Source organism: Sceloporus undulatus, chromosome 3, assembly GCF_019175285.1.
Source record: "Sceloporus undulatus isolate JIND9_A2432 ecotype Alabama chromosome 3, SceUnd_v1.1, whole genome shotgun sequence".
Classification (NCBI taxonomy): Eukaryota; Metazoa; Chordata; class Lepidosauria; order Squamata; family Phrynosomatidae; genus Sceloporus; species Sceloporus undulatus.
Genome location: NC_056524.1, coordinates 4392255 through 4404636, shown reverse-complemented (window position 1 = coordinate 4404636; position 12382 = coordinate 4392255). Strand labels below are relative to the sequence as shown.

Below are 12382 nucleotides of genomic sequence, written 5' to 3'. Positions count from 1 at the left end.
ACATAAATTGCATTTGATCACCAAAATGCTTTAGATTAGTGGTCAGCTTGGCAAAATAAAACTAAATTTGTTCACGTTTGAAAGACTTTAATCTACACGGGAAGGATGCTATTGTTGCCATAGCTGGGCCCAATAATTGTGATATATACAGCAAGTGTTAGTCTGTTCACAAAATTCCACTGCGTTGGCACAGTGAAGCTGCATTTCTAAGTTGATACAGTGCACACAGGAACTATTCTGTTCAAGGCTCAAGGCTATTTAATTCTCAAGGTAGATTTTAAAGTACTAGCTACATATTTGCTTTTGAAAATACAAACAAACATACAGAGAGTAAGTGTGTGTGTGTCTGTGCGCACATGCGGATGCATGCATGTACGTCTTCAAGTAACCTGTTGACTTAAGGCAACCTCATGAATTTCACAGGGTTTTCTCAGGCAAGGAATACTCAGAGGCGATTTTGCCAGTTTCTTCCTCTAAAACATAGCCCACAGCACCTCCCATCCAAGTACTAACCGGGGCTGATTCTACCTAACTTCCAAGATGAGATAGGACCTGGTGACATTAGGGAGTGACAAGTGAACTTCATTTCATGATATTATTATTATTATTAACCTTTATTTATATAGCGCTGTAAATTTACACAGCGCTGTACATACAATCTTTTAGTTAGACGGTTCCCTGCCCTCAGGCTTACAATCTAAGAAGACACGACACAAAAGGAGAAGGGAGTGGTGGTGGGGAATGGGATCAGGTCCAGCAGATCTTCCCCACCTCCGAGGCCTGGACCAAGGCAGATGGACTGGAGGAAGGGCTTGGCTTCTTAATGGATGCTTAAAAAAAGCATCGGTCCTCTATATCTCCGGTCACTGTCATTTTACACACATACTTCCTTTTCCTAAAGGACCAAATGCAAAAGGCCTTTCTATACACCTAGCACACAAGAGGATGGCATCTCAAGTGCAGAGGCAGGAGTAAGGAAGGGCAGCAACACAGAGCATTTTTCTAGAAAGACATCTACTCTTTCACACATTTTTCATGCTGTATATGGCTACGGCTTGTTATTGCAATCTTTTTTTGGTTCTCAATATTTCACATGTATAATAAGAAACTTAAATCAGTGTTGTTCTGCAGGCACAAGGGTCCCAAAAAGCAAATGCAGGTGTGTGAAGGCGGGGCTAGGCACACCTGGCTTCAAGGCAGCCAATCACAATTCAGAGAGACTGTGACTGGGAGGCTACAGGCGGATCAGAAAGTATAAAAAGCAGGAGTGTGTGTCAGAGGAGATTAGGGCTGCATCCTACTGCAGAAATAATACTGCCACCTCTTTTACTGCCATGGCTCTATGATATGGGATTTTGGGGTTTATGGTTTGTTGTGGCACTAGAGCTTCTGACAAGGAAAGCTAAATGACTCATGGAACTACAGTTCCCAGAATTCCATAACACTGCACTGTGGCAGTTAAAGTGGTATCAATCTGCATTATTTCTGCAGTACAGATGCAGCCTCAGAAAGGTTGATGGTTGAGCGTAGAAAGTTGGTAAAAGCAAAGGGGAGAATCAGTTGGGAGTAAATGGGCCCTGGGTGTCTGAATTTAGCGAAATAAAAGGTCTGACATAACTCAGGTTGACTATTGTTGTATGTCTGGAAACTAAGAACTGGAATTTGTAAAAGCATTTACTTTTCTACAGGATATAATAAAACACATTACAGTTGGCCTTCCACATCTGTGGCTTTGACGTTTGCGAATTTGTTTATTCATGGATTTGATTAATATGTTCTCTCTAGGAAACTCCAGGTCCTAGACAGAACACTTTTCTAGGCATTTGTAGGTCCTCCTGTGCAACTTCATGGTCAACCTCTGGCAGCTCTTGACCACAGAATTGCCCTGGAAGACCTAGAGACTCCTAGACAGGTGTTCTCTTGGGATAAAAAAAATAGTGTTTTGTTTTATTTGTGGCTTTTCTACTTTCACAGGAGTCCTGTCCCCCTAACCCCAGCAAATGTGGAAGTTTCACTGTAATTACCTTGTTATTTTGGTTAACTCTGACTCAGACTGTCCTCTTCAATTTAAATCCAGGAGTGGTCATGCTTACCATAAAGAACACAAAGCTAACCACACACACACACACACAGTGAGATCACCTGGAGACCCAGTGACCCCAAATCCAAGGAGGAATTCTGAAGGGGAGACCTTGGGCTAGGGTGAGAATGACAGGCATTCAAGACTAGGAATTGCGAGTCCCATCTTGGGAAGGCAAACATCACAAGGTATAATTTCCTTTGAGGTCTCTAGCCATTTCATTTCAGCTGCTCTGTAGGCAGCAGCTTGCCAATGAGCTGGCAAAGGACACAAAGCTGTCTGCATGAAGATTCCCTTCTTCTCCTTCCTATTCCTGCAGCCAAGTTTATTGGCTGTTGAAGAGCTTGCAAATGCTCTTCACTGCAAATGAAGTCAATAGAGGTTGCATAATCAGCCAGAGCAATCTGCACAAGGTGTCTGCTGAAGACAGATCAGGCAGAGATAGTGAGGGTGCAAAAGAAAAAAAAATTGCCTTGAGACAGCATAAGATGAGGCAGTGTAAAAATCAGGGTCTGTTGAGAACCAAGAACCTGCTATTTCCTTCTTCCTCTCCTACTATAATTTATTATTTTTAAGAGCAAGAATCTTGACATGCAGTCCCCTTTCATTTCTGCACATAAATACATGTAACATTTGTTCATTCAGAGTACTGATACCCTGCTTTTCTTCAAGAGCAGCTTACAAATTGGTAAATTAAACAGTTCCCTGCCCTCAGGCTTACAATCTAAAGATCTAACATGATGCAGCTGTATAAAGCCCTAGCATGTATGGAATAATATTAGCCAATGGCCTATTATAAATAACTAAATAGAGACTGTCATGCCTTGCACATAATCACGCGAAGACACAACTCACACTGGAGAAGACGACAAAGGTTGAAGCTGGTAGGAAAAGAGAAAGATCCCACTACAGATTTCTTGAATCAATAAAATAAACCAGGGGTTGGCAACCTCCGGCCTGCGGGTCGGATACGGCCCACGGAGGCCTTTCAGCCGGCCCCTGCTCACTCCTGCCGCCGCTGATTGCGGCATTTTGCCGCTCTGGGCGCCGCCATTTTATTTCTCAAAATGGCGGCGAAGTCTCGCGCGACCTTTCATGTCATCACGTGAGACTTCGCCGCCATTTTGCAAAACAAAATGGAGGTGGCCTAGAGGCGAAGTCTCACGCGACCACAGGAAAGGTCACGCGAGACTTCGCCGCCAATGGCGGCGGCCTCTAAGAGGCCCACTGCGGCCACCGGAGCCCTCTTGGAGGGCCCCAGCGACGGCAAAGGGGCTGGCAAAGAGGAGGAGGCTTCCAGCAGTGGTGGCCCCCGCCGGCTTTTTTGCTGGCCTCTGACGGGGCCTGGGGCCCCGTCAGGGGCCGGCAAAGAGGAGGAGGCCTGGCCCCCGAGGGGTGGAAGCTCCAGCCCGGCACGCCCCCCCGCCCCCGGAGGGTGGAAGCTCCACCCCCCCCGGCTTCGACCCCCCAGTTGTCTGAGGGACAGCAACCCGGCCCCTGGCTCAAAAAGGCTGCCTACCCCTGAAATAAACCATAGCACTGGGTTTGCAAGTCCTGAGCAGGGCTGTTAATAACAGGGTCTCTTAGAAACCCCTCATGCAGTGCTTCTCAATTATTTTCTGTCATGCCCCCCTAGGAAGAAGAAAACATTTCGCGCGACTGTAAATAGTATTATTTGTCTATAAAATTGTTATAAGTACACCTCTGCATAACATACCTTTACGGAGCCTCACGCCCCCCCCCCTGGGGGGCCCGCCCCACTATTTGAGAAGAACTGGATTACAGTAAGTTGAAGTAGACTTGACGAATCAACCTGACACCTTTTTACTGGCATCTCCTACCAGCCTAACCTCACGACTGGTGGGATGAGTCAATCAAGGAGACCCAAGCTGAGTTTGCAAGACTTGAGCTGTACTGTTAACAAATAGGGCTCCTGGAATTCTTTCATTTGTAGGGTCACCATAAGTCAAAGTCGTCCTGATGGCAAGCAACAACAAACCGCCCTAATCACCTATGATATTTTGCAGTGGAAATTCTGGAGCACACTGACATCGGTGAACGTCTGACAATGTCATTAGTACATTTCAAACTTCAGTAAAACAAAGAGTTTTATGGTACCCTGAAAATCATAGAATCAGAGAGTTGGGCAATGTGCAAAGTCATTATTGCATAAGCTTTCGGGGACTGCCATTCCATTTAATCAGACACAAGAAATGGCAGGATGTTCATGTCATCAGCAACAACCATTATATGAATGGCCAGAGAGAGAGTTGGGGCCAGACCCAAAAGTGGAAGGGAAGCCCTTTTCTTTCTCTCTTTTATCCCATTCTATCTCCCCTTCTTTCACACAACCATCCAGAAATGCCACACCTACCCAAAGGAGACAAGCTTTCTTCTGCCTTCTCGTTGTGAACTCTCCATCTCCCCCTTCAACTAATTTATTAATGCCCTGCCATTCTCCAAAATGGGACCTAAGGTAACTTACACATAAGATTTAAGACAAGATACATACATACAGTGCTAGGAAATCTGGGAAATTGTAGTTTATTGTGGTACTAGAGCTCTCTGACTTAGAAAACTAAATGTCTGACAAAACTGCAGTTCCCAGAATTCCCTAGCAGTGAGCCAGGGCAGTCAAATCAGTCTCAAACTGGATTATTTCTGCAGTGTCTTTTGGACCAGATGAGTGGTTTTAAATGATTTTTTGTTGTTTTAAAGCATTGGTGTAGGAAATACAACAGTCCCCAGATTTTGTGACCAAGTGGCAAGCAGGAGAGTGGAGTGGGGAATGGGAAAATGCAGTATGCACTCGCTAAATCTGAACATTTTAAGTATTTCCTTTGTGCTCTGGTATGGTTACAAAACATCCCTTGCAAACCAATGACATCCATGTGTGTCCCGCCCCCTCCAAGGCCCCGAGGGACGCTGTGCTGTTGCTGCTGCCGGGCTGCTCCTTGGGCATTGTAGGACCTGCACAGCTGTGCATCTGCCCAAGGCTTTGGAGCCAACCGACTCTGTTTGCCAGCGCCGCATCTGCGCATCTGTATATCATCGCAGGAGGCCTGGGGCAGGATCTGAGTGGCTGTGTGCGCAGCAGGAGAATGACGTGTCGAGTTGTCTTCCTCTGCTGCAGCCTTTTTGTTTTGCTGTGTGGGGTTTTTTGGGTCATGGATGGTATTCAGCGTGGTGAAGGGATGGGTGACTGTCCTGCTGTTTCCGGAGTTCCTATTAGAGTAGTGTGGGGCAGGGGGAGATATAGCGGTAGGAGAGAGGAGTCGTATTGGAAGGGAAGGCGTGATCGATGTTTAATATCTATCTCTCCTTCCATCCACTCTCCTAACCACAGAGATCTGTGGGTCAATCCAACCGTACCACAAACCCTGTCTCTGCTCCTTTGCAATGCCAGGTCCATAAGGAATAAGACCCACATAATGTATGATCTACTGGAGGAGAAGTGTTGTGACCTGGCATGCATCACTGAGACCTGGCTTGGGACTGAAAGTGATGTGGTGTGAGCTCAGGCCCTTCCAGCTGGGTACTCAGTTAAGGACCAGTGCAGGTTAGGTGGGGGGGGGGTGTTGCCTTGATCTATAAGAACACTCTTTCCTTGACCAGGAGCCATCTGCGTCAGACTGACTACATTGAGTGTATTTACCTGACCCTGAAGGCCAGGGACAGTTTGGGGATTCTGTTGGTCTACCGGACACCTCGTGTGCTAACAGACTCTCTGGCCGAGCTGACACAGCTGGTCTCGGAGCTGGTGTTGGAATCCCCCAGGCTTCTTGTCCTGGGGGACCTCAACATCCCCTTTGAGGCCAGCCATGGTCCAACAGGTGCAGCTCGGGAGTTCATGGCTTACCATGACAGCCATGGGCCTGTCCCAATTAGTCTCAGGGCCCACGCATTCGGCTGGTAATACACTCGACGTTCTCTTCTGTACGGATATGGAGACTCCATGGGCAGAGGTTACTAATGTCTCTCCCTTGTCATGGACGGACCATTTCCTGGTCGAGGCTAGTATCAAGGCTTCTACCCGGATCCCTCCCGGGGGTGGCGGACCTATTCGGATGGTCCACCCTCAAAAGCTGATGGAACCCAAAAGGTTCCAAGAAGCCTTAGAGGGGTTTATGGTTGGATCTGACGGCGATTCTGTTGATGCCCTGACTAACATCTGGGATACTGATCTCTCCAGGGCTATACACAGTATCGCTCCCAAGCGTCCTCTCAGACCTGCTTCCAAAAAATGGCCCTGGTATACGGAAGATCTTTGGGCTAGGAAGCGGGTTTTGTGACGACTAGAGCGCAAATGGAGGAGACATCAGCACTTAGCCGACAAGGCACTCCTAGATTCTCTTTTGGAGGACTATGGAGTGGCGATAATCGCAGCGAAGAATTCATTCTTTTCTGCGCGTATTGCGTCCGCAGAGTCGCGTCCGGCAGAGCTGTTCAGGGTAGTGAGGGAGCTTACTCAACTCCCTCCTCCCCTGAACCCTATTTTAGAACCATCTAAAGCCTGCTGCGATGACTTTAACAACTTCTTCGCGGATAAAACCTCTCGGATAAGGGCTGATCTCGACGCCAGTGTTAGTTCAGAATCTAGAGTAGAGGCATCCGGAGCTTCCGTGGACTTGGTTAAATTGGATCACTTTGAGTCTGTCTGTACCGAGGATGTGGACAAGATTCTTCGATGCGTTAGGAAGACGATTTGCTCTCTCGATCCCTGTCCTTCGTGGTTGACAGCTCAAGGGGGAACGGTTGTAACAAACTTGTTACACCGTATTATTAATTCATCCTTCAGGGATGGGCAGTTTCCATCTACTTTGAAGACGGCCATTGTAAAACCTTTGTTGAAAAAGCCCTCCCTTGACCCCCTAATTTGGAATAATTATCGGCCTGTCTCGCTGCTGCCATTTTTAGGGAAGGTGATCGAGAGGGCAGTTGCCTTTCAGCTTCAGGAGATCTTGGATGAGACGGATTATCTGGACCCATTTCAAACTGGCTTCCGGGCGGGCTATGGAGTTGAGACTGCTATGGTTGCCTTAGTTGATGATCTCCGTCTGGGCATGGACAGGGGGAGCGTGTCCCTGTTAGTGCTCTTGGACATCTCAGCGGCCTTCGATACCGACCATGGTATCCTTCTGGAACGCCTGGGGGAGTTGGGAATTGGGGGCACTGCTCTGCAGTGGTTCCGTTCCTACCTCTCGGGTAGATTCCAGATGGTGGAGCTGGGGGACTGTCGCTCCGATAGGAGGGCCCTTACATCTGGGGTCCCTCAGGGAGCGATTTTGTCCCCTATGCTATTTAACATTTACATGAAGCCGCTGGGAAAGATCATCTGGAGACACGGGGCGCGGTGTTATCAGTACGCTGATGACACCCAAATAGTCTTCTCTGTGTCTCCGACTGATGCAGTGACTAGGGATGGCATCTCTCCCCTAAATGCCTAAATGGAGTCGGTAATGGGCTGGATGAGGGAAAACAGACTCAGCTTGAATCCAGAGAAAACGGAAGTACTGGTGATAGGCTCCCCTGGCCCGGATAAGGAAATTTTTCCACCTGTCCTGAATGGGGTCACGCTCCCCGTGAAGGACTCTGCTCGCAGTCTGGGAGTGCTTCTGGACTCGTCACTCCACCTAACATCTCAGGTGGATGCGGCGGTCAGGAGCACTTGTTATCAGCTTCGGCTGATACGCCAGCTGCGTGCCTTCCTGGGCCGGGGGGACCTTGAAACCGTGGTACATGCTCTGGTAACCTCTCGGTTGGATTTCTGTAATGCGCTTTACATGGGGCAACCCTTGTACCAAACTCGGAAGCTTCAATTAGTGCAGAATATGGCTGCTAGGCTGGTTACTGGATGTTCCAGGGCCAGCCATATAACACCAGTATTGAAAGATCTCCATTGGCTGCCTATTCGCTTCCGGGCCGAATACAAGGTGTTGGTTATTACCTATAAAGCCCTAAATGGCTTGGGCCCAGGGTACTTGGAGGACCGCCTCTCTCCATACAGTCCGCCCCGCACTCTCAGGTCGGGTGGGAAACATCTTTTGAGAGTTCCAGATGCTCGATTTAGTTCGTTTAGGAGGGCATGTTCAGTTTCGGCCCCTCAGCTCTGGAACTCTCTCCCCCATGAGCTCCGTACAGTCACCACCCTTGATGGTTTTAAGTAGAACCTGAAGACCTTTTTATTTCACCAGGCTTTTCTCCCATGAGCCTGTTGTCATCTTTTCTCCCCTGGCAATGTAATTGGCAGATTCCATCTATCCAGCCATTTGTATGGGGTTGTTTTGTAGGGTTTTAATTGTTTTTTAATTGTTAATTGTTGTATTTTTATGATATGATGTATGTTTTACTTGCTGTTGTACACTGCTGTGATCCCTGGAATAGCGGTATACAAATAAATTAAATTATTATTAATTATTATTATTATCCCACCATTTTAGCAATCTTGTGACAGAGGCTAGAAGATGGTTTTGGCACATTGTTACCCAGTGACCTTCACAGTTGCACAGAGATTTTAAGCCATTTCGCTCTGCTCCAAGTCCAACACTTTCTGTACAGTACTACCTCACACTGGCTCTTTGTATAGACAGATGTACAATTCATCCTGTTCAGAGACACAGATTCCATGTCTGGTGTTCAATGGAGAAATCTAGATCTATTTTATTTAATTTTTAAAACAGTCTTCCAACTCTTGCACCAGTTGGGGAAAGCAGGCTTAAGACATTATTCCACTGCACAGAATATTTGAGAACTGAACTGGCCACTCCACAGCCCCCTGCAAATAGGCTGGCAAGAAACTTCTGCAATTCTTCTTTGCCAGCTGAATAGAAGAGATTGCCAGAACTGTAAGAGCTATTCTTGCTATAATGAGGCACGGGGGAAATGACAGAGAGGTTCAGATGCAAAACCTACCAGGCTGCAGAGGGAGGGAAAGAGTTTTCATCCTCTTGTCTATGAAATATTAGAATCTATTTGCTGCCAGGTAGAATCAGCCAGAGTTTTATTAACAGTGATGAGCAGAGGTGATGGTGCCAGCTTAACTCTTAAGAAAACATGTACAGCATTTTTCCCCACTCCCAGAGAAAATAAGGTGTTTTTCTTCCACAGGACGCTATACTAAAAAGCATTAAGTATTGCAAATGATTTGCTGTACTGAGCTCTCACAAACAAGACCACCAAGCAATAGTCTAACTACCCCCATGGATTTCACCTCTCTCTCTATTACAAGTTATAACAGAGATTCCACACTAATAGTGCTTGTATTCTATACACAACATATAAGCATAGTTTTATATAATGTTCAATGTGGAGAACCTGTGATGCCTAAGTGCTATTCCTTATTGCCCAATGATGCTAACTTTATTAGACAGCTAGACAGCTGGCCTCCAGGGCTAAAACTATGTTCTCCTTACTCTGGACATTTTATTCCTAATGAGAGCCCACTGAGAGCACTGAGGACACTACTTGGAATTAACCTTCCTTCCCAACTTCTAAGGAGTGTATGGCTGCAGTAAATTTTAAGGCAGTGGTCCCCAAACTGTGCCCTTTAAGAAATTTTGGACTTCAGCTCCCAGAAGCCTCAGACAGGTTGGCCAATCGTCTGCGATTCTGTGAGCTGGAGTCCAAAATCCCTTAAAGAGCACAGTCTGAGGACCAGTGGTTTAAGGCATAGCAGTACTTGTAGGAAGAATCTAGTCATGATTCTGCACAAAATACAGTACAAAAAAACCAACAAAACCGCATTTCAAACAATTTTTAATTTATTTGTTTCTAGAGTTTATATCCCAACTTTCTCCCACAATGGGATTCAATGAATTAAGCAAACGAAGACTTACATATGCAATGGGATCTTGTAGCACCTTTGAAACTATGTAGAAGATGTTGTAGTATAAGCTTTCGCAGACTTGGGGGTGAAACAGATGGGCCAAATGAAAGAGCTTCCAGCTGATTTGGAGGTGTGCCGGTTAAACAACGCACAACTTGAAAGTAGCTGGAAGCTACACTCCAGTTCTTCAGACCGGAGAAAAAAGGAACTGGGATAATCTGACTCCTGGCAGCGCCGGTCAGCCCCTGTGTCCACAGCCCACTTTGGCAGCGGGCCGTGAAGACAGCGGGGTTCTGACCAGCTTCTGGACCAGCGATTCTCAACCTGTGGGTTGCGACCTCTTTGGGGATCAAACAACCCTTTTACAGGGGTTGCCTAAGACCATCGGAAAACATATATTTCCTATGGTCTTAGGAACTGAGACACTGCTCTTCTATCCGGTTTATGGTTAGAGGTCACCACAACATGAGAAACTGTATTAAAGGGTTGCGGCATTAGGATGGTTGAGAACCACTGTTCTGGATGAACTGGACTCAGACCACTCTTTTGTGCCCATCTGAGGAAGTAGACCAAGTCTACAAAAACATATACAGTTCGCCCTTTGTTTACACGAGGGATCCGTTTGGGACTCCCCCGTGTAAAACTAACACCGCCTATGCTTGAGCCCCATTTAAATGAATGGGGCTCATGCACGCAGCAGCACAGCGGTGCGCACACGCCATGGGCATGCGCCCCATTCATCCCCACCCCTTCCTCCTTGTGCGGCTTTCAGCGTATGTTGAAAGCCACGTAAAGCGCACCCGTGTATGACGCGGGCGCACTGTACTACAACTTCTTCTACACAGTTAGACTCAAATGTGCTAAAAGGTCCCTTTGCATACCCATATTCCAGACTAACACAGCTATGTCTCTGAAAGACTAACATAGTTGTTAGTCTAGCCAGGTACAGTCAGCCCTTCTTATACACGGATTTTTTATACATAGATTCAAGCATCCATAGTTTGAAAATGTTCAAAAAATGTATAAATTTCAAATATCAAACCTCAATTTTCCATTTTTTAAAAGGGACACCATTTTGCTGTGTCATTATATTTAATGGGACTTGAGCATCCACGGATTTTGTTATCCACGGAGGATCTTGGAACCAAACCCCAGCGGATAACAAGGGTCCACTGTACTTCAATGGGGAGACAAAGCAGGATGGAGCATGCATACAAACAAACATACTGCCGAGTTATGTATCATACAGAAGCCTAGCTGTATTAAAAATGTTTAATGCTTTTTGACAAGATTAGATGCATTGGTAAGGCAAAGTCTGGCTGTCCTGAAGGAATGGTGTTCCTTCACATTAGGAAGGAGGAGCCAGTTTTCTGGAGGCACATGTACAAAGGGCACTCAAATCCTGATCACTAACATATAGGGCAACTCAGGAGGCAAGGCAAAGTAGGCAAATGAGATGAAACGGAAGTACGAGCAATGAGATAGCAGCCTGGACTTCAGGCCAGAGACACGTAGTTCAAAGTGACCAGTCTGGCCAAAGTCTAAGGACTGGCTTCTTGCATCACCTGAAAAACACAAGAGTCAGTTGCCCTAGATCTGCTAACTTCTAGCCAACTGTCCTGATGACACTCAATATGGTACCAAGTGAGCCAGTAGCTCCCTCTTCTGGCAAGCTAATATGATGGCTGGCTCATAGATACAAGAGCTTGATCTCCTGAGTCTTTTGTATCTACCAGTGACATCTTAAAATGTCAGTCTCAAAACAAAGATTTATAAAACAAAGAATACAAGTGATCTTTGATTACTGTCTAGTATGCACTGTACACAAATACTCCAAATGAAAGGCCACAGACTGTCTAATAAAATACACACATGTATAATGTAACATCCATGGAAAACTTCATGTTAAGTGACTACATAATTGAATTCAGGACTATATTTCTGAAATATATTTCCTAGCACTGAAAGCTAAGAAAGTTATTTCTAGTATAGAACTACTGCCCACAAGGATGCAAGCAGCCGGGAACAAGATGTACTGCTAGCAGAGTACAAACTTCTGCTGCGGTAATTTTCTCAATGGTTCCTGTGCTCAATAGTGAGCTTTTTGGCAAACACACCGAACAGTCATGACTGACAATTTCTCACACCATCTGGGCTCAAATTTAAATTCATCATGGATCTTCAAGCAACTCCAGGCCAGAATACAGCTGTGTGGGCTTGTTGTCCATACTGAGCAGCACGACTACAACACAATGTACAACAACTTATTTGAAAGGGAGAAGTTCACTTGTGGCTGAAAGAGCTGTTATTATGCTAGCTATTAAGAGCTCATAGCAAAAATTAGACTCATTAAGGTTGAGATTAAAAACAAAACAACTTGATAGTAATTTGGTCCATTTCACTGAATATTTGAACAAACTTGGGCTGCATCCACACTGGAGAAATAACCCAGTCTGGCACCGCTTTAACTGCCCTGG

The 12382-nt window shown here is 46.1% G+C and overlaps 2 protein-coding genes across 2 annotated transcripts in view; one reads left to right on the top strand and one right to left on the bottom strand.

The window, feature by feature from the left end:
• Positions 1-12382, bottom strand: part of FAM168A (family with sequence similarity 168 member A) — a 438953-nt gene that overhangs the window by 358154 nt on the left and 68417 nt on the right. The gene's annotated exons all lie outside the window — the stretch shown is intronic.
• The window catches only part of PLEKHB1 (pleckstrin homology domain containing B1), a 145765-nt gene that overhangs the window by 91881 nt on the left and 41502 nt on the right, over positions 1-12382 (top strand). The gene's annotated exons all lie outside the window — the stretch shown is intronic.